The 23,161-nt window shown below is 46.1% G+C and overlaps 1 protein-coding gene across 7 annotated transcripts in view; it reads right to left on the bottom strand.

Annotated features, from left to right (window-relative positions):
- The window catches only part of LOC104475670 (nesprin-3), a 63,301-nt gene extending 46,284 nt beyond the window's left edge, over positions 1 to 17,017 (bottom strand). Inside the window, exons 1-2 of one of the 7 annotated variants that reach the window (XM_086748602.1) lie at positions 12,695 to 12,823; positions 1,617 to 1,822 (exon numbers count right to left, since the gene is read on the bottom strand). The gene's annotated coding sequence lies outside the window, so the exon portion shown is untranslated. Of the gene's footprint in view, positions 1 to 1,616; positions 3,441 to 4,496; positions 4,571 to 11,106; positions 11,308 to 12,694; positions 12,915 to 13,207 lie in introns of those variants that run through there. The other 6 variants (XM_086748603.1, XM_086748605.1, XM_086748607.1 and 3 more) reach the window with 6 other exon arrangements.
- Positions 17,018 to 23,161: the final 6,144 nt, after the last annotated feature.

The raw sequence follows: 23,161 nt of genomic DNA, 5'->3' as shown, positions 1-23,161 counted from the left end.
GGTAAGTAAAGCTAGACTTCAACAGCCAGCACGCTGGACGTAGTTTACAGGAATATTTACTGATAATGCCACGCTTTATGTTGCAAAATGGCACTGGTTTATGTTCAGATAAACTCATGGGCAAACACAGCCTGCCAGCATCCCAAACAAAAAACATTACTGGAACTGCCAGCAACCTCATCCCCAAGCTCAGAAACAAAGTAGACCACAGCAAAATGGTGGATCTAAATTAACTTTGAGTGGTTGAGAACATTTCTGGAATTAAATAAAACAGGCTGCTTCCTCGTGACTCATTTTTGCCTCAGCTATTGCAGTTTCCACATCTTCATCACCCTCCCACTGTGTGTCCTTGCCAGGCGCTGTGGGTTAAGGAGCAAGATCGCATTTCTGCTTTCAATTGCAAAGACCCCTCCTAGCAGCCGCTGGAGTCCAGCACGCTTTCACTTCTGTAAAGAGACCAGCATCTCCACAACTCCAGTGCTCTGCGTAGCCCAGGATTTCACAACAGAGATGAAGAACGCCTGCAAGATGAACCAGTGCTGCCTTTTGAGGCGTCTTCTTAGCCTGACTGAGGACTGGAGTCCTATGGTTTATAAACCCAAAGGGGATCTGAACCTCCTCCTACTGAGATTAATCAAAACCAAAACCAAGAGTAAAGTGGCAGCAGGACCCAGCAGTAAGCCATGCTTGTCAGCAGTCCACCTCCAGTGAGGAGCACCAGGGAGTTATTTAAAGCTGTGATCACAGATAATTACTGTGCGGAGCAGCGAGAGTAAAGCTGATGCTTATTCTTCTCACTCTCATCATCCCCTTTTAATTACCTTTTAGAAATGGAACACTGTAAGAAACCAAAGCTATTTTTTTTCCTGCAAACATCTGAAAAGATGAGGCAGCTCAGCTCTGTTTAGACCCCAGTGGGAGCTCAGGGCCTACTTCTCCTCAGCAACTTTTAAAATCCCACACAGAGGTACATCCAGAGAAATAGGGGTTTATATCAGCTGAGGATGTGCACACACAGGCTGGCGTATTTGACAAACGTTTCCCAACAAATGTGTCACAGCACTAACAATTCTCAGACACCTGAAATAAGGAAAAGGTATAAAGACATAGATTCTTATGACCCAAGTAGTATATAATTCTTCTACAAGGTGTAATATTGGAGTTGCCCATCCTGGCCTGCTGCTCACAAAAGAGTTTATCGGGCCTTATTTTGTTGCACAGGGCCCTCGTCCTCAGGTCCTCCCACCCTCTCTGACAGCATCCTGCGGCATCGGCCCCAAGCAGGAGGCGAGGCTTGGGCTTTCTCTGGAAACAAACGCGTGAAAGGGCTGGCGTTTGTACATGTCATCAGCAACCACCTGGGTGCTGTAGGAGCCCTCGGTCATTGCTCTCCCCTAGCAGGCCACTTATTTCTATCAGCTTTTCATTATAAATCAAATCCTTGAAATTTCAAGTAACTTAGTATCTTTGACACTTCACTCTCCCTAGCAAATTTAATGGAAAGTGGAAACTTAGTTCTAAAGTTATTAGGAGCCAAAAGATACAGACATGCCATGAAGTCATGACCATCTCACTTCCTTATGAAATAGAAGTAAAAAACCTTGCAAAAATCTTACCAAAATCCTGAAAAAGGCAGGTAAAAGTCTGTGGCAATTTCAAAGTTCCCTGACGGGTTTCCAGCACGGCAAGCGCAATCCAGCCTGGCCTCTGCTGGGCGTTACGACGGCGGCTCGGCACGGCTGGCAGCACGAGCAAGTCTGGCGCGAAGAGAAACCGGCAGCTTCCTCCTTACTCGAGTCGGAGGCAGCACAGGATTTCCTCTCTGGTAGGAGTGAAAGAGGGGGTGACAGTCTAAAGATATATCGAATCAGAAGAAAAAAGAAAACTAAAGGAAAACCAGCGCAGCATGCTGCCACTGTTTGAAAGACAGGTAAGATTTAAATAGCAATAATCCTCAGAAACTATCTAGTTCAGGTCATCAGCTAACAAGCTGGTTAATTCCTGTAAGGATTAATGCTTGAAATTATTATACCTGACAGATGTTTGCTGATCAGGAATTAGTCCAGGATATGCAGCATAAAAACCAGCAAGACGCAAAAGTGTAGTCAGGTCCATGTCAGAGCTGAGATTTTAGAAATCATTAGCTCAACCTCTAACGTAATTATAATTTTCCTTTCTACCCACTTTATCTCTTACTTCTTTTTCACTCTCAGTTCCCTAGCAGGAGATTCCCTTCACAGACTGACACACTAATCCAGATTCTGCTCTCAGTTACAATCGAGCAACGTGAAGAAGAAGTTAGCCGATAGTTTTGGGTAATACCACTGCTGCACGATTTGGCTGCATGGAATACATTCTGCAGGCATTAGCTGGCTCCTGTGATGGAGCACATGACAAAGTCTCCATTCCTGATTCCCCCAAACTATAGGAAAATATAAAGCAGCATTTTCCCTTAATTAATTATGATTCCTCTGGATACGTCTGCTGTTAGACATTCAATGAAACCCACTGGTTTGGTCTACCCACCCACTGCCAGTTGCATAATCCTAATGGTGTAAATCGAATTAATATACTCCAGGACCAAACCAGATCCCACTTACACTCAGGCTAGTGTAAATCCAAAGGAAGTCCCTATGGCCAACAAACCTCTCTAGTTTTACAATTGTTGTATATCATAACTTGTGCTACACTGAGCAGTATTTCTAGCATTACAATAAACGTAAGAAAGAAGAAATCAGTGAAAACAAAAATTAAGGACAAAAGTTCAAATTCTACTTCCAAATTATGAGTTACATATACAAATGTGGTTAAAACTATGAACTTTCCACCCATTTCAGGGGCAGAATCAGGCAACGCAGGAGAACAGCATGGGGAAAGCACGGACAGGCACTGCAAAGGAAACCTATTTCTGCAAACCCAGTGCAGCTCATGGAGCTAAAGGACTATGTTGCCCCACTGGTTAACCTGCTGTACTTAAGGGATACTCTGGACAGACTGGCCTCATTGCCCACTAATCATCTGCAGTTTTGAACAGCCAGCGATGTACCAGACCGCTAACTGTTTAAGAGACAAAAGTTATCACCCCAGTAGGGTTACAAGAGTTATAAACTATAAAGCATTGCCTGAGCTCTGACAAAGAGCTAAGAAACTCTTCAGGTAGGAAACAGAGCAGCAGTATAAACATTTTTCTTCCAAGACCACCATTACAACTTTGTTACATATTCTTACTGCTCTGCAGAGGCTCAGGTCCCAGCTGTGAACAGCACTCCACCATGCTGTTGCTAGCACATGGAGAGCAGTGGTGGCATCCCCAATTCGCTGAGGTTGCTGCTGAGGCAGAAGAGAATGGAGACAGACAGAGGTGGGACACACAGGAGCAACGAGGCAGTATTAGTCAGCGTGAAAAGCCACAGGCAGAGCAGCAGCTGCCAGACCACTGTCAAATTTCCATAGACGTAGAATCATAGAATGGTTTGGGTTGGAAGGATCCTTTAAAGGTCATCTAGTCCAACGCCCCTCCAAGAAGCAGGGACATCCCCAACCAGATCAGGTTGCTCAGAGCCCCATCCAACCTGGCCTTGAATGTTTCCAGGGATGGGGCATCCACCACCTCTCTGGGCAACCTGTGCCAGTGTTTCATCACCCTCATTGTAAAAAAATTCTTCCTTATGTCCAGCCTGAATCTCCCCCCCTCTATTTTAAAACCATTACCCCTTGTCCTATCACAACAGGCCCTGCTAAAGAGTTTCTCCTCATCTTTCCTGTAGGCCCCCTTGAGGTACTGGAAGGGCACTATCAGGTCTCCCTGGAGCCTCCTCTTCTCCAGGCTGAACAACCCCAGCTCTCTCAGCCTGTACTCACAGTAGAGGTGCTCCAGCTCTCTGATTATCTTTGTGGCCCTCCTCTGGACTCCTTCCAACAGGGCCATGTCCTTCTTATGCTGGGGGCTCCAGAGCTGGAAACATCACAGCAAAAGAGTTTTAAGGAGGAATTTGAGAGATGGTCATGATGTGGCTTTGGGAAGGATTACATGTGAAGACCAGACTGGGAGAAAAAAGAATGAGAGTGCTCAGCTGAAGGTCTACCCAGCATTAGTGGAGGTTGGTATCATACACTGACCAGAGGTGGAAGCTGCTCTCTCAGAAACAAATTAAATGTAGCACGGGGATGTATGGGAATCAAAATTTCCATCTGCTAGGAAGGATCATATTTCTAACTATATTTTAATTCTGAATTAGAATAGCATTGGTATAAAGAGATTCTACATACAATTGCTGCTCCCCAAAGAATCTAGTTTGGAAATGCTGTGAAAGGACTTTTCAGAAAAGGCACACCCCTACCAAGCATTCAGGTTGTCCTAAGTACTGGGCCTGGAGGTACTGGCGGGGCGGCACTGATGGGCATCAAGTTCTTGGTACAATTTCACTCTGTGTAAATAATGAATCATTATGCAGAACCTTATCATTAGGCACAGCCTAATGATTCAGCTGTCCCACCTGCAAGCTGAGCATCTGAAAGTTTAGGCTGAGGCAGTCATTATACTCTGTCCCATTTAAGAAGAAGGAAAAAAAAGAAGTATTTTGACTTTACTAGTTAGTATTAAAAAAAAAAATAAAAAAAAACCCAACCCACACACAAAACCAAACCCCGAAAAATGTCCAATCTGATTTGAGCAAGACTAAAAGAACCAAGATGTAGGTTAGCTGCCAGTATAGTTGCTTAACTGAAAAAAACCCATCTATTTGCAAATCCCCAAACTAAGGTATAATCTCCTAGTAGCAATAACCTCAAGGCGCTTCACAGAGTGTAGATGACACAGGAAGCGCACAAGGAAAACAATTACATGTGCAGCACCAAAGCAGCCTGTTAACATCCAGGTAAATTCCTCAGTGCTGACTAACTACAACTATTCAACACTAGCAGAGCTGAAAAAAAAAAAAAAAAAGGCTGTGACACTTAAAGTACTGGGATTAAATGTGTTCATCTAGTTACTTACAAAAATGTTTTTTATAAATGCATTCAGCTGTTACATCAGACAGCAAATGCTTCTTCGCTCTGCAGACCAGACACTACCAGCTCTCCTCCATCCTTACGTATTCTCAGGATACACGACAGCCGGAGAAGCAAACAGCTGAGTCGAGAAATCAAGTAGTGCTGAAGGCAAGAATATCTCTGGGGTTGCTGGCAGCCCGGCCCCAAGCACCATGACAAGGGATGCCACCGAGGGAGTGTCTGCAAATGGACAGGTGTTCCTGCCGGTCTTCTGCAGCACTGGAGAAGGTACACGGTGTTGCAGGCAAAGCGGGGATGTGGGCAGCGAGGTCTAGGCTGCTGGTCTAGGCTGTGAAAGCTAGCCATGCTCTGGACAGCTGGAGGTGGCACAGCTATCACTGCCTCACACAACCAGGGTGCAGGCAGCTGCCAGGCAATGCCAGGGACATGCTCCTGCTCCCTCACCTCATATCACTGCTTAACCATCATTCTCTTTCTTCCTTCTTCTCTGTCTCCCTAATTATGAATTCATTGATTCTGCACTTAGCCATGAGCTTCTCTCATGGTAGGGAGCAATAACTGTGAGGATCTCCATAACGGGGCCATATTTTTTAACAAGGCCCTTTAGTTCTGGACCAAGAGCTTAGTGCCAATGGCATTGCCTTGCAGTTGAAGTGCTTCAGAGGAGAAGCCGTCATGCCTGCGGTTGGATTGGAGAAAATCTGGGTAAAGAAATTAATTCTATGCTGAGAATGTCTTGAAGAAATAAACAAACAAACAAAAGTCATAACTAGGGAACAAGGACATGAGGAGAAAAGGAAAAGTTCTACAACACAGGAAGCTGAAGCTTGCATATTAAAAAAAACCCAAACCTCCAAAACAGAGAAGGTTGAACTTTTTTCCTTTCTTTTAGATGGAAGACATTTTCTTTAGATTGGTGTCTCACACCAGAAGCATGCACCCTCTGACAGAACAACTAATGGAGTTGGCGGGTCTATAATCTGAGAATACAAGGGGAAAATCCCAGGCTTTGGTGAAGCCAAGGGCAATATTGTCACAGAGCCAAGATTTCTACCCTGACTCCTGTGGACTTAAAAGACAAGGCAACAAGAAAATTTTTCCTGGGGTGCTCTCTTTATCTGGAGATCTATATTAACCCAAGCGCTCTTCTGGTGTTTACTGAGCTAGCGTTATTAGCTACATACTTCACACAAAGCCTGTGCTTAACCCACTGCAGCCTCAGACCATTTCTGCTGACTTGGGTAAGAAACATCATGTGTGTCAACCACCGTCATCTGCCATTCATGTCACCACTACCACGTTCTCACGGAGACTCAAGAGCGTTCACGCAAAGAGACTTCTGCGTTAAGAAAAATCAGTCACCTAAGTTAAAGGAAATGCACAGCCTGGGGAAGAACTGACAGCTCCAAAGACTGGTTTCTTTTACTCACAGATTCTTTAAGGCGTGGGCATGTTTCCTCACGTGACCTTCTGTCTTCCCAACTAACTGACTTGAAAACACAGCAGGGACGTCTCTACGCTTTCCACCTTCAGCTTCCCTGAACTTCTTCAGGCTGTACTGACAACGAGGTACAAAGCCTGGATAAAGACCAGCTGTTACATCTCTTAAACTACTCCTCAATCGGAGGCAGCATGTGTTTTTCTGCTACGATTGCCTCATTATACTGGCAGGAAAACAAAAGACAAGCATGCAGTGCTTTACATCACATATCACTAACAGCAAACACAGCCAAAACTAAGCCCTACACTTGTTTCACAGCTTAATTTTTTATTGCTGTTGTGTCAGTCCAGCTGAGTGAGTAGGTGAGTCAGTGCATGAGACAATCTTGTAAGGTAAAAGCTCCAATCTTGTTTGTTTTTAAAGAAACCCAAGTATCCAGATCCACTATGGGTGGTTTACTCTGTCTCACCCATGACACCCTCCAACCTAGTACCTGTCACAGTTACCACACACATCAAGGGTACCCTGTGAGATGAGATGCGAGTGTCCTTGTCTCACAGATGGAGACACTGACACTCTGAGCAGCATTTATCTCTCAAGCGTAGCCTCTGACAGACGGTGCCAGACTCAACAATGTATGAAGCACCCAGCATCACTGGTCCCATTTTAAATGCTTTCTCAACATCATAGAGCTGGACTGGAAGAGAACCCAGCTCTTCTGAATCAGTCTAAAGTATGAAGAGAAGGATGACAACGTGCTCCACAATACGCACTCAACTTGCATCTTGTTTAGGAGTCATGGACTAGGCTGTGCTGATCATACTTTTACTCAGCAGAACTATGCAGTTTCAGGAGAGTTCATGAGAACTCTGGTTATATACACCAGCCTGGATCAAAACAATACTTACAGGTGCACTCATTCTTGAAAATGAAGTATTTACAAGGAGCTTTGAAGAACATCTTTCACTCCATCAAAGATAACAACTTCCTGAATATTCTGATATTTAGTCCCACAAGGAACAACACTGAAAGAGGTTACAAGGTGCTGTTGCTCTCCAACAGTGGCAGGAACATGCCTGGAAGAGGAAGTCTGCTCGTTGGGCTACTGGTCAGACTTCTGTCACTGTTGCTGACTCTGCCAATGACTTCCTGCATCACCTGGACAAACACCACAGCATCATGTGCCTCACTTTGCTCAGCTATCCCACAGATACAGTAATATCCACCTGCGTCAAAGTTTTTGTGGGTCTGACTGCTCTTCTACTAAAACTAATGGGATTTTCTTATTATCCTGCTGTATTTAGTGTTTTTTATTATCCTGCTGTATTTAGTATTGGTGCAGCCTCACCTTGAGTACTATGTGCAGTTCTGGACCCCACAATTTAAGGACGTGAAGGTACTCAGATGTGTCCAGAGAAGGGCAACAAAGCTGGCGACAGGGCTAGAAGGCATGTCCTCTGAGGAGCAGCTGAGGTCTCTGGGTTTGTCTAGTTTGGGGAAAAGGAGGCTGAGGGGCGACCTCATTGCTCTCTACAGCTTCCTGAGGAGGGGAAGTGGGGACGGAGGAGCTGATCTCTTCTCCCTGGTACCCAGCGATAGGAAGCTTGGGAATGGTTCAAGGCTGCGCCAGGGGAGGTTTAGATTGGACATTAGGAAGCATTTATTTGCTGAGAAGGTGGTCGAACACTGGAACAGGCTTCCCAAGCCTGTCAGTGTTTAAGAGCCATTTGAACAATGCCCTTAACAATATGCTGTGGCTTTTGGTCAGACCCAAAGTGGTCAGGCAGTTTGACTAGATGATCCTTGTAGGTCCCTTCCAACTGAAATATTCTGTTCTATTATTGTTGTTATCATCATCATCAACTGCGAGGGGAGCAGCACGTAGCCTTACCTACTGTGTTTCCAGGATTCACTGCTGATACAGGCACTGTATCTACTAGGTGTAACGGTAAGTCCCCCAGCACAAGCTAACCCACACAGGTCTCCCATTCATCCTTTGCTCCCAAGAATTACTGTCACATTTCTGAAAAGGCTTTCTGCATAGCACAACTGTAACAGCAGTTATTTCACCTTTTAATACCACTAAACAAGCACTAACCAACAACAAAACAAGCAAGCCACAGCTTGATACTGAATTCCAAGCGAATTACAGTCTCGTGCTTCTCCTTGTTTCTTGCTATCTCCTTCCATTTCTTCCAGTACATGATTTCATGCTTCTGTCCAGTGAGATCCCAAGGCCGAGATTGTCACTTAATCCTCAGCCTGTTACAGTCAAAGCAGAAATTCCCTTGAAATCCCTTGATAGAAAGGGCTTCATATCAAGCCCATGTCTTCTGTTTAGGTGTAACATAGAAAAAATGCTTGTACCAACAGAGACATGAAAAGTCAGTTCTGCCAAAGGGAAACAAATGGTCCACATCATCTTTCAAATCCATGCATTTTTCCTTGGAATACAATTAAGCTGTGTGCACAGACAGACAGAGACATAAAAAATTGCTTATTAACCTGACATAGGTGCCAGTGAGAATGCTCTTCCCCTTCTGATCTACCATCTTTCTCGCAACATTGAGGTGGGGCCACATCAGATAGCTGAAGTTAAGTATCCCAGGGCTCACAACTCCCTGAGCCATTTGTTTGGTAATACAGGCAGCTCCATCCTGTGATTCAGTTTCTCAGCAATACAGAGACATATCATGATAAGCAACAGTTCACGCTGCTTGGAGCCCATAAAGCAGTGAATCCAACAGCCATGCCTAACAGACAGCACGTTTACTGCTTGCCCTGGCTCCATCCAGTCGCAAGTCAGGATGTTGCAGAGTCATCAGCTCTCATGCAAGGTCAGGACTGACTCAAAGCTCCAGCTCTGGAGACGAGTCTGATCCTTACGTAAGGATCTCCACTTTCACTTAAAAAGACTCTGTTTCTTTAAAACTCTGTCTGTTATGCCCTAAGCAGGCAAACACTAGAGAACAAGAAAAGTACATTTTCAAACAAAAGAACAAAACTGTATTTAAGCTGATGCTGGCAATACTGTAGCTGGTCATGGAAGAACTGCTATAAGAAAATTCTGCCTTCCTAAATGCAAACGCCAATATCAGCTACAGGCAATGGAATTACATTTCAGACCAAAACTTCAGCAAAATTCAAGGATATGTAGTTTGAGGTCTATCACTAATCAATATCAGGCTGAGTTTTTAAGTTTAAAAACCGAGTTTTAAATACTTTTCAGTTCTTCTCGTGTCACTTCAGAGTACTTTTCTTTAACCAATATTAAAGGCACAAATCTTACCACTCAGTTGTTTGCAGAGCAGATCTGCAAGATCAAGAAAGATCCTGAATACTTGCTTTGCACTTTTAAATTTCACAGAACTGCTGTCAAATGAAGCCTGGGAAAGCTGAGACATTACTGACCGTCAGTAAGCATTACCTTAAGAGAGGTTTTCCTTGGAGAATGAAAGTATTTCACTGCCTACACTCCAAAGAGAGAGGGGAGGTTTTTAGCCAGACTCAAAGAGGCTTTTAGGAACCTGGTGTTTATCCCTGTTCATCTCGGGTGCCTGAATACCTTTGTCTCCATACAACTGCACCAAGTAAAACATGCCCTTGCCAGCTACTCTTTCTGTTAACAGTCCTGGAGCTCAAGAACGTTTCCTGTTACCATGTGGGTTTTTCCTTTCGCGTGGCTGAATTGCCAGGATTCACTCTCAGCCCACGATCCCTAAGTGGACGTGTACAAGGTAGTTGTACAGGGACCCTTTCTAAGGACATCATCGCACCTGAGTACACGGTAGAACAAATTTGCCAGGACGGGTCATAGCTGTGCCGCAAAACCCTGACAAGGACTAACAGTTACAACAAAACAAAAATCCAATACCTTGTCATTGCTACAAACGACCTGGGATGTGCCCTACCAGCTGTATCAAGGAATACATTATTCTGAGTCAGGATGAGCGATCATCACTGTTGCTTCGTTTCAAGGGAATTATGCTTATGTGATGGCATTCAAGTCATTCAAGTCTGGAAACCGCTGGCCAACTTTGTCAAAATAAAATAGATCTAAAGACACTCGTTGAGATCATAGCCCTTCTGTACTTGCGCAAATGTGTGCCTGGCAGAACAAAGACAGGGGCCGTGCCTTGGAGATGCAGAGACGTAAAAACAAAGCACTTTGTGACCAGCACAGCTCAGGAAATCACAGCTACAGAACTGTGTGACTGGGTTGTTTAAATGGTTACACTGAACTAAGATTTTCTGTTTCCATGTTCAAGATGCAATGTATCAAACCAGAGTTATTTAGCTTCTTTGAAGTTTTGAGGGAGATGCCAGTTCAGGGGCATTCACCCAGAAAAATATTCTTCTTTTCTAGTTACAACTTCATTTACACCAAATATCTTATTGCCAAATGGCAGCAGTCACATATGAATGTATCACGCAGTCACTAAGCTACAAACAGGGGAAAACTGGCAAGTATCCGATTCTAGACTTGCTTTTCCCTGTTGGTCTGTTTCTACCAAATCTGCAAAAACTTAATTACCTTGGAGCTGTTCTCCTTATGTCACACTTGGCTGAAACTGGGAAATGGAAATAAAATACAATTGAAAGGACAAATACCAAGATGCATGTGCATTGGCATATTAAAGGATAGCACAAACCTTGTTTCCAACAGAAGCTACGCCAAAAGATGAAGGGTAATCATCTTTTTTGAAGCTACAATGCAGGTACTAGGTTTAGAGCATCCCCTCAGGCAGTGGCATTGCTCTTCAAAGTCACATGGACACAGGTACAGCCACACGCTGAGGCTGAGCATCCACAAGTGTACACAGAGGTTCTCAAGATGATTTGGGAGCCACAGATAACTGGAGGGACACAGAGAAATGGCTTACGCAAGACACTCTTCAAAATCTTGACCAGGACGGGAGGGAAAGGAGGAGCAGTGAAATATATGGCCAAAGGAAAGAACTAGAACTACCAGAAGAAGCAATACAAGAAGAGAGGCAAGCACCACAGTGCTGCACTCTGAATTGCGGCTAACTCTGCCTTCCTTGGGAATCTGAGAGGACTCTGGATCTGATGATTCATGAAGAACTTGAAAACAGCACTGGGTGTAGGGGAAAACTGTTTTCATAGAGAGCCCATCGGCTTTGTCAGGCTCCACTTCCGGACAGCTAGTTTGTAGGGAACAATGTTCCTGTGACTCACCAAAAGATGTTTGCTTCTCGTTGAAATAAAAGTCGCCACAGGACTGATTGCAGTGAGTTACATTTCCTTAAGGTCCAGCTGGCTCACACACTTGGCAACCACAGAGACTGTACCAAGCTGATGTGCGTTTCAACAACCCACAGATTTGAGACACTCTCAGAAAAAAAAGAAGGAAAACACTTAAAGGCAACCAATCAGCTTTTAAAGTTTTGCTTCATTTTTAAAATTCTTTCCCCAGAAAACAACCACTGCATACAAAGATTTTCAAACGGCATGCAGCATGCCAAGACCTTAAAAGTAACATCCAAAAGTAGCAGCTGGTAAGAGCAGCACAGTGATCTTGTTTTTCATTAATGATTTAAGATAGCCAGGCTTAGATTTAAGGCAAAGGAGAAGGCAGGCGTCCTGCTCTGATGAACTTGCAAAAGAAAGCAGTGTCTTGCAACCATGTTTTTCACAATTAATCGTCATATACATCCGTAATCCCTGTAGATTTCAGTCTCTTAACCTACTGGAGTAGAGCTATTTCTAGGAATAAAGTTTTCCTGGACAAAGACCTAAATTCACGTGGGTCAAACCAGTAAGGATTTGGGAATGGAAGAGATGGCAGAAGCAAGCGTGTGAGAAACTGAAGCCTTCCCACACGTTGGGGTGGGGGTGTTTACACACAAAGTTGCACAGACTCTGAAAACGAGAGTCGTGGCTCTTATCATGGAAAAACTGGGAACCCTTGTAACGCTTTAGGAAAAAAAAGGAAGACAAGGTCAGACCTGCGTAAGGGGAATCGGAGAGGAGCTAGGATGTATTTGAAGGGGAGAGAGGCGGGGAAGGAGAGCAGAAAAAGGGAGCCTGCAAACCGCAGCGGAGTCCTGGCAGCGGGGACCGAGGGAAGAAATTTGACAGTAACGCTGAGCAACCGGCTTTGGCGAGAGCCTGACACCGTGGAAGGAAAAGCTGCAGCGTGCGGCTGAACGCTTCCACCCGGCTGGTACTCATTCACGGACGCGATTTTTAAAAGAGAAGTGAAGTAAAAGCTTTTACCCGTTTGGCCCACACGATTTCGGGAGGCAACTGCCTCAGCTGCAACTGCCGCCGCTCCGTCACGGTCCCTCCACCGGGAGCGCAGCGGCAGCTCCGGCAGCACGAGGGACCCACCTCGCCACGGACGAGCCCTGCCTCCGCTCCCGCCTCCGCTCGAGCTGCGCCCGTTGCAGCCCTTACCCGCGCGGCGCGCGGCGGCCGGCCCGCAGCGCTTCACCCCGCCCCGCCGGTCCCGGAGGCGGAGGGGCGCGGGCCGCGGCTGGGGGGCAGCGCCGAGCGCCGGGAGGCGGGTCTGGGCGCCGGGCGGGCCGTCAGTGAGGCCGGCGGAGCCTCTCCCGCGCTGCGCCGCCCGCCCTCCCCAACGGGACGGGACCGGAGGGCACAGTCCCAGAGCGCCGCCGCCTCACCGTTATTCCCCCCGCCACCGCAGCTCCCCGAGCACCGGCAACAGGCCCCGAGCAGCGCCACCGGCAGCGCCGCAGGCCCCTTCCCGCCGGCCGGCTCCCCACTCACCGCCGCGGCACCCGCCGCCGCCGCCGCCGTTTCCCCCGCGGAGCAGCCCAAGCGGGCGCGGGGCCTTCCCCCCCCCCGCCCCGCTGCACTGCGGCCGCTCAGCTCGCTCGGGCGCTCACCCGCCCTCGGCGGGGCCGCCCGGCACCGGCCCTGGCACCGCCACTGCGGGGGCTGCGCGGAGGGCCCGCCCCGGCCGCCACGGCCCGGCCCGGCCCCTCGGGCGGTGTTATGTAACCGCGCCCTGCGAGGAGCCGCCGGGAGGGGAGTCCCTGAGAGGGCGGCGGCGGCGGCGGCGGCGGGGCCCGGCCCGGCAGACGGGACCAGGAGGGGCCGGGGCGGAGGGCCAGGCTAGCCTGCGCGGCAGGTGAGCACCGGCCCTCTGCTGTTTTTGGCTGAGTAAGACGAAGAGAAAAAGCCGAAACGCCTCACAATGTCACGTTCTGACGGACTTAGAACTGTGAGAGTCAGCAAACGCCAGATGTGCGACAAACCACGGACGATCGTTACAGGTGCCGGTGGCCCCAGCGATCCACGCCAAGACGCGGGCAAGTTTCTTAACGTTTCTTTCGAATGCCCAGAGAGCAAGAAGGAGGCCTGCATTTCAGCAGTTACACGTGAATGAAACAACCCCAGCTCATCGCAGTTAGTCCAAACAGGAATTCATCTGGATGCATCGAGAGTTGTAACTGACATCTGGGAAAAAAGAAAAACCAAAACATCCAAGAACTTAGGGAACAAAACCTGTTTCCACTATAGTCTGATACAGGTGACGCTTTCCTCTGTAACCTATCCAAGCAAAAAGTCCACAGCCTATGGTCAGGTTATTCTGAAAAGATCAGTCAGAAACAAATGGAGCAGCGGTGGCTGCAGCTGCCAGCCACCGCATCTTCTGTAGCCCAGCGAGAGAAGCCAGAGAGTTGTCAATATCTTGTGCTCCATCTGTGGCATCAGAAAGTTCTAATCACATGAAAGCCAGTGCGTTGAGCCACAGGGAGGGAAGGAGGACAGAGTGAACAGCTTCTTCAGATGTTTGTATTTGAACAACAATATAACGTAAACAAACTGAATGGACACGTGCAGAAGTCTGTCAGTATTCCGTAAGGCACAAACCCATGCTCTCTGGAGGTTTTATTGCCGCCCTCTGCTGCTGGGAACTTGTGTGGTTCCTCTGCGTAACAAGCAGAAAAACCATTTGCGACACAAGTCCCTGATCACACATAACAGTACGGCAGCCAAAAGCCTCGAGGTACATCGTTCAGCAGTGAAGAGAGGGTGAGCTCCCGGAGTCTGGGAGAGGCAGGGGACCACAGCTCTCCACCCTCTGATGCTGGGTCGGGTAGGCTGGGCCCCATTGAGAGCGTTGTCTGGCTGCATCAGCCAGGGCAGCCTTCATGGGCTCACTTCTGCCCACGGCCAGAGACCCAAGGCGATCAGCCATCCATGTGCCAACACAGCCTTACTTGGAATAGCTCTCTATTTAAATTGCTCCCAAACCATCAGGAATGACCGTCCCTCACCAGCAGTGGACAAAGTTAATGGAAATTTTGTCCGAACTGAATGGTGAGGAGCGTACTCTTAGAGCTGGTTCCAACCTTGAAGCTCTGAATGCCCACAATGGGTCCCGTGGTGGCACAACTTGGGGTGATTGTGGCCTTTTAAATTGTCACTGAGAGGGAAACTGCATGCTGTAATCTCCCTGTGCTCGTGGACAAACCTATCATCTAACTTGGAAAATCTCATTTATTCACTAGCGTGGTTTTGACAGACTATTTAGTTGGAGTAAAGCTTGTAGCACCATGGTGTAAAACTGAATCTATGCCTGTGCAACTGCTCTTGCCCCACAGTAATTCAGAGCTGATAATCTCTTAATGACCTTTGGAATAGTGTGAGGAACTGGATACAACCCAAAAGGGCTGGACTCCAAAGTAATGTGTCTAGAATAGGTAGACAATAGAGAACAGAACATCTTATCTGTGAATTTACATTGGGAAAACTGGCTCAGTCATCACAGCGCGTACATGAGCAACCATCACCAGCAGCAGTTAATTCCTTATGAAACCACCGCCTAGGAAATGACTTTGTATACCTATACCTTTCAAGTCCAAAATAAACCCAGCCCCTTTTATTCAGAAAGCTTGCTGGTGTCAGGCAATGCATCACTGTATCTGAAAATTGCTTGCAGTAGGTTCCTCTTCTACATTTTCCTCTGCGGAGGCTTTCATGGCTCTGATGTTACTGCCTCAAACAGCTTTGTATATGCTGAGTTTGAAAAACCCATGTACACAGGCAAACAGCCCGCATGAAGTAAATGAGCATTCACTGCATTACCCAAACAATATAAAGCTGCCCACACGCCGCACCTAAACAAGAAAGGAGAGGTTAGAATGACTGCAGGCCGCGTGGAAGGGTGGAGGAGCTTCTGAGAAGGAAAGAGCGGCCGCTCTAGCTCTCTTTCCTTGGAAGAAAGTAATTTATTTTTAGAAGCAGTTGGCTCAGCCTCTAAACCAAACCACAAGTATTTGTCAGTGAATACACAGCATTTTCAGACGTTTCCTGTGATGAGCAGAATACCCAAGAGACTGGGTGGAAAGCACCACATACTACAAAAGTAACAACGGCGTTGGCATTTTTAGGGCAACAGAGAAGCACTTGTAACGCTGCAGGGTAGCTGCTCTCTCTTAGTAGTGTAACACACCCACTTATTCATGCTCATAACCGATGACAAACAAGTATTACAAGAAATTAAGATGTTTCCCTTTATGTTTGCTTGGGTACAGCAATGTAAAATGGTTATTCAAATAATGAGTCGCATGGCAGCCTTGGGGTGGGAGGAACAGCATTTGCTGGCAGAGTAGCATGTGCGTGCGGCATACCAGTGACATATGGCTTTGGCATGACAGATTTCAACACTGGGGCTTCTCAGAGTGGTTTATTTTTGTTGTTGTTTTAGAGCTACTAGAAGTTGCACATTGCTTGACAGACAGCTTCAGTGGGTGGTAGTAGGAGTTGCTACAGAAGAACTCTCTCAGTTGGTGAGGAATGACGAGCCATAAACTCTAAATGCTGATGTCAAAACCGTGTTATCTTCAGGAGCACTGGGGCAAGGATCACATCGGTGAACCAGGCTGACTTCCCGCCCTGGACGCATGCCAAGATCATCCGGACTTCACCTGGCATTTCACATTCTCCCTGCTGCCTATTTTGGAATGTACCTTTTGTCTCATTTGGTATCCTGGGCACAGACTGCCAGCCCCTGCCTCTGCAGGGAAGCGGGGCCTTGTGCTACAGTATCAGTTCTGACACCCCTGGCCCAAATATTCGCCCATAGTTAAGCATTTACTATTCACCCGAGTTCTGACTCACGGGCAGACTTGGATATTTTAACACTGCAAGGACACCTCCTGTAATGCCAGTGCGTAAAAGACTGTAGTTCTGGGAAATGTCTTTAGTTTTACTTTCCTCCTTCCACGGCACATGGACCTTAAATCATCTGCCACAGTAACCTAGCATGAAACTACAACTGAGTGCAGATCAGCTTCCTCCAATCGAGTGTCTCAAACAAAAGTACAGCGAGAGAAGGCAGCTGCTAGGATGTACCTTTGTCTCCTCATGCTTCCCAGTGCTAGCAACAACTGAAAACTAGCATCCAAACAAATCTCCGGACAAAGAGCAAAAGGGCTACTGACGCAGAAGGGAGGCCAAGGATGATCCAGAGTGGTCTGCGCCCCGCTGTCACAGGAAAAGTGATTGGTCCAAAACTCAGAGCTTTTCCCCAGGCTTTTGTTCACAGGGTGCAAATGCTTTTTTTTTTCTTTTTAAAATAAAGAAACAAACAAACAAAAAACCCCAACAAAAACAAATGAAGTCAAGCTGATTATAAAACAGATCTTTGTACAAGCCCAACAAGTGCTACAATTAAATGGCACACAACTGTCCAGTACAAGTTCCTTAGCCTGCAAGTTGCTAGCTGTGTCCAAGGAGGCTGCCGAGTCATCTCAGCTGCCATGGACATCAGCAAGGGAGGAAGGGTACTACGAACTTCAGAGGAAAAGCTTAGAGCATGCAGCACCGAAACTTCAATCACTGGATTCCAAGAAATTAAGTTAAAGGTAAGCATTAGAGAGAGCTTCCACACAATTATTTTAATGCAAATTTAGGACAGGTGCATACACTTGCACTTGTGGAGAAGCTACCTATTCTGTGGAAGAACTGCTTGCCCTCTAGAAGTGCATGGTTAGTAACTGCCACCATACCAACCTGTATGTTTGTGTCATGCAGGTATGAGCATTAAAAACACTGTATGTGAGCAATGGGAATCATGAAAATCACAGCATCTATAAGGGGAATTTGGCAGTGCTCGCTCAATTAATTCGCCTGTTCTTTGAACAGCCAGATTTTCAAGAGATACAGGTTTTTGTACTTCAACCTGCCTCCATGCTTGTTGCCTTAGAAGGCAATCAACAAAAATCTTCACAATGCAAATTCACACTGATGCTTGCACAAACCATCTTGGTTCAGAATGCAACTCTGGTAGCTTATGCAGGGAGAGACTGAAAGATCACAAGCTGGTTGGTCATCACCGAAGGGTGGTCACTAAGGTGACTGGTGGCACAGAAGGCTGCGACATGGTGCCACTAGATTCTTACCTAAAAGCTTGAAGGTTGCATTTCCATGCTCTTGGGGAAGCCTACTTTGCATGCACCACTCCACTTTAGCCCTTTCAGTCCTATAACCCTCCATCTTTTCTGTGGCAGAGACTTTTTTTTTTTAAACCCAGAAGTCTTCTATTCTTAATTTTATCCAGCACTGATTCCTACTTTTATCCAGCACTGCTCTAGCTGTTTCTGCTCTCTGTGCCATCAGACCTAGTTGCTACAGCCTTACCCACATTCCTAGTCAGTCCCATTATCCCCTCCACACTCTCTGTCTTGGTAGGTTACACATCTGGTCTGAGAATCTTCTTCCTCTGAACAGGCAGAGACGTGACTGGAATAGGCTTGGAAAGAAGACACTGTCCTGCCCACCTCTAGGAGCAACCAGTGTAGCTGGTCAGATGAGAAGTATAGTTCCCCTCTGCCTGTGTCCCAGCTTCCCACACCTTTGCACACCCTCTCCTTACTTCCATTACTGGAAATGGACTCCAGCCTAGCCCACAAAAATTCAGAAATATAGGAACAGCATCACGTACAGTGGGGAAAAAAAGCCCAACATACTTTTATCTCAATTGAGTTTGTACATATACAAGTAAGATTTTGCAGAACCTCATACCACAGACAAACATGGGCAGATTTCCATGCATATTCCTGTCAATCAGTTCTCAGTAAAGTTTCAAGCCCTAAAATTCCACACAGTTGTTATCTAAGAGGCATCACACTGCACATCTGCCTCACCCAAATTCAAGCTCTCTTTAGCAGAGCACAAACCACTGCACAACCCATGTGGGAAATTTGATTCAAAACAACTCTTAACTGGCATAAAAGCTTGGAAGTTTCAATCCATACGAGAAGATGTAAGCAAGTGAGATGAGGGTCATTTTATTCTGCACAACATTCATATAATGCTGGGACAAGGAACATCTTTTCACAAGAAATATTATTGATTGCAATGATTAACTTCAGTTTAGTTACTCACTTAAGCTCTTTCTCATCCCTGCTTTAAAATATCACTTCTGCACTTCCACAAGTGTGCAGTATACAGCTGAGAATTACCCTCACCATTTTGACAGTAAAGAGAGCTTACCTATGTTACATCTAACATAAAATTACATTGGTAACACTAACAACTGAAGACGAATGTTTTAATAAAAAGCTTCCAGGCTCCCCAGAATTACTTTAATACAGGTTTGTCAAGCAAAGATTAAGCAACAGCAATTCATGTGATTTAGGGTCTCAGCACTGGCTAGACTACAGTTCATTTTCAAAGGAACATTACGAGAACTTAAAAATATGTTAAAATGTGTACGCACATTCATAGAAAAAAAAACTGAAAGACTGAGGAGTACGTGATGAAAAAAAATAAAATCTTTATTGAAATACTGTAGTACCAAGTTGAAAAAATACTGCGATTTAAAAAATCCTTTGTAATTAAAATTCTCCATAACAATTCCATCCACTTTACAAATACGTTGATGGGTGCAAAACTCTTTCCTTTTTACTTGGGGAAATATCCCATACAGCTGAATCTCCCATGTGGTGACAAAAGCTTAGTACTGTCTTGTGCCACAGAGGAGATCAAATGGACAGTGCTGTTTATTAAAGCTGAGGCGAGTTTTTGTAACACGAGGTGCATTTCTCAAAACAAGACAGAAAAATACCTTACTGTAGATTTTTTTTTTAAAGCTTTATGTAGAAGAAATAAGGGAACTGAAAAGTGCTGAAGAAGAACAGGTGTAATCACTCTCAGAGGCAAGGAGCATTCAGTTACTACAGCCTGTCATTTTAGGGAAGTGCATAACTCCAGTAATAACAGCTGGCAGAGCCCCCTCCTGGACACGAAATACACGCTAATCAGAGCTTTTCTTGCCTCACCACAACTGCATGTTCCTAAAACAAGCTAAGCCAACAAAACCACTCCATCATCATAGCTATACACAGAGAATGCCAGTAGAACTTCACTGGGGCACAAGACACTTTCTTACAGGCAGAGAGGGCCCTGGGGTTCTCCCACAATTATGAAAGACCAGAAGACATCTCCAGCATTTTAAGTAAATTACAATTTGTACAAATTACCACCATCTCAAGTTAAATCAGAAACTCGGAGCCCAGGACCACGTTTCTGCAACGCTCGTCAAAAGCAAATGCAAGGAAGCAAAGCGCAGGACATGCGTACAGTCCCAGTCCCAGTCCTGAGCTTCCTACGGCTCAGGACTTGATCCAGTAACATCAGCTTTGTATTTAGCAGGTCAATTTTACTTTCTTGAGTTTGCTCAGGTTGTTTTTGAGGCTCATGAAAGATTCTGGCATTCATAACTCCTAGGTGAAAAGAGGCAAGAGGTGTTGTCAGTAGAGGTAACATTTCTCAGCTCTGCACCTAAGTGAGATGTCTATAAAACTACGCTTCTCTGTAATACTGATAGACTCAAGCATCGCTACCAGCTGCAAGTAAGGAACAAGGGTCTAACAGACTCTGGTCAGGCAGAATAGTTGCAAGAAGCTTGCTTATCCCAAACAGTAATTCTTCTCCTCTATTACAAAGGCCATCCTGCATGGTCCTTGCTCCAGGACAGCTTCACAACTCACAAAGCAGAGTGTTACTACCAAGAGGCACACATTGAGATGTGTCACTAAGAAGCAAGCTTGAAGTCTAAGGAGTGTCTCGTTTAAAGGTCCGCACTCAGGCTTCAACATGATCTTCCATTCCATTTGTTACGTGCGGGGCCCAGATATTTTTCCTCTGATCATTAGCCTGCCTTCTCTCTGCCAAAGGCATCCTTACACGATCTAAGTGAAATAAACTGCCTTACATCATGGAGATCACCCACCAGTTAAACTGACCTAGCTAACTTCACGAGTATTCTTCACTTCTGTAATTTATGAAACAGACTGCTGCATTTTAGAGCTAACACAAATATCCTCTTGGGCATACACTATAAAGGCATAAATATTATTTAATTACCCATCTAGTTCAGAAACAAACTTGCTCATAGGTCTCTTGGTTAGATCCAAACCGGCAAGTTACAGACAGTTCAGATTCCAAAATCTCAGCTTCCCATCGGAGCAGAGTTTCTATGCCAGTAAAACCCCCATAGCATTTCTAGATTTCTGCTGCTTGTGCACAACTTTGTCAAACTAGCACATCTTCAACATAAGCAGGAACTTTTCACCTAAATTGTGAATGCTAACGAAACATCTCTATCTGTCATAGTTTAGCCCTGATCAGGACCAGACCACACAGTCTCTCTCTCTCACTCCCCCCACCCTCCGAGAGAACAGGGAGACATAATATAAGAAAAAGGCTCGGGGTTTGAGATAAGAACAGGGAGAAAACCCTTAAAGTTACTGTTATGGGCAAAACAGACTCGACTTGGGGAAAACTATTCATTTATTGCTAAAAACAAAGCAGGATAATGAGACAGAAAACAAGATAACCTCCCTCCACCCCTCCCTCTTCAACGGCTTAACATTATCTCTACTGCCTTCCCCCCTGAGAGGCACAGGGAGGAAGAGGGAATGGGGGTTTCCAGTCAGTTCATCACATGTCGTTTCACACCGCTGCTTCGTCGTCAGGGGAGGAACTCCTCACATTCCTCCCCTGCTCCATCGTGGGGTCCCTCCCACGGGCTACATTCCCTGATGAACTGCTCTGACATGAGCCTGTTTTCCACGGGGTGCAGTACCTCCAAAAGAGCTGCCCCAGCACGGGCCCTCCACGGGCCACAGCCTCCTTCAGGCATCCCCCTGCCCCGGTGTGGGGTCCTCCAGGGGCTGCAGGTGGATCTCTGTTCCTCCGTGGGCCTCCATGGGCTGCAGGGGCACAGCCGGCCTCACCACGGGCTGCACCACGGGCTGCAGGGGAATCTTGGCCAGGAGCAGCATTACTCCTCCTTCTCCTTCTTCACTGACCTTGGTGTCTGCAGCCCTTCCTCTCACAAGAAATTCTTCACAACAGGCTGGCAGACGCCTCTCAGGTTCTCTTCACATCTCATCTCCACTTCTTGCAGCCGGGATGGGTTGAGTCGGGCCCAGACGGCCGCCCAGCCGGGGCCAGAGGGTGAGGGCCACAAGGCCCACAAGGCTCGCGCCTCCCTCTCTCTGCCCCTGCTCAGCTTCTTCACATCTTCATTTCTTATTTTTTTATTTTTCCTCTTCTTAAATACACTATCACAGAGGCTTTATCAGGGAACATTCTGCCACCAGTTGGCTCGGCCTTGGCCAGCAGCGGGTCTGCCCTAGGCCTGTCTGAGTCCACTGAATAAACGGGGACGACTTCTAGCAGTTTCCTACAGAAGCTGCCACCGTAGCCCCCCCCCAACTAAATAAAACCAGAACAGTATCGCACACAAGTTTTAACTGTGCAGTCCAGAACTGTTGGTACATTCTAAGCGTTCTTAATGGTCTCAAAACTGAGAACACGTTGCTGCTGCCAGGTGTGGCCTTGATGGTATGCTGAAATTATTCACCTGGCACGCAGAACAGCTGGAGCTCACGCTGTCTCCCTAAAAATCTTCAAGAGACAATAAAACTGCCTAAGCAGAGCTCAACTGTTAAGGCACAATAAGGGACTTCTCTTCCAGGCACTACCGCAAGTCAGAAAGGCACACAGATATCTGACCTGGACACCAGGAGGTGTCCTGTTCTGATAAGCTGAAATGACTTCTCTTCTGATCTCTCTCAACAGCTAATTTAGCCCTCCTCCTTTCAAAAACAACACAAGCAAAAAACTTTCTGCTGACAGTATCATTCTTAGATGTCTACCTTCCTGTGCACTGTATAAGAACCTCCAACCACCAACTTCTAACCAGTAATTCTGTTCAGCAGCTGAATGCCTGGAAGTAATCTGATTTGTGGCTGTGAGCGTTTAAGCCCAGTAGCTTGAACAGCGCAGCTTTCATCACTGTTTTCAAACTGAGCTGACAATAAGTCTCCTAACAGGAACATCAGCAAGAAGTCAGGAGTCTTACGGGAGTCCCATTAATATTTCTTCTGAACAGGTGATTTAAGCCATTATCTGGAAAATACAAGAAGTTTCACTTAGACTGACAGAAGACTGGACCAGGTAACATATAATTACCTGTTTCTAGCGTGCACCTGGGCTAATTGTTCTAGAAAAGTGTTTATCCACTAATAGTGTGCTGCATGTTCCATAATCCAAAAGCATCTCACTATATAAATATTAAACAGCATTCTGTTAAGCTTAATATTATCTCACAGGCCAATCTCACAAAACCGCAGTGACTAACTATAAATTCAGGTACTTTTATTTGTCCCAGGTACACAGACCACAGAGAAGCTTTCT

This window comes from Chlamydotis macqueenii, chromosome 5, assembly GCF_036417535.1.
Source record: "Chlamydotis macqueenii isolate bChlMac1 chromosome 5, bChlMac1.mat, whole genome shotgun sequence".
In the NCBI taxonomy this organism is placed as follows: domain Eukaryota; kingdom Metazoa; phylum Chordata; class Aves; order Otidiformes; family Otididae; genus Chlamydotis; species Chlamydotis macqueenii.
The sequence above is the reverse complement of the archived record's forward strand: the minus strand, read 5'-3'. Positions and strand labels throughout refer to the sequence as shown.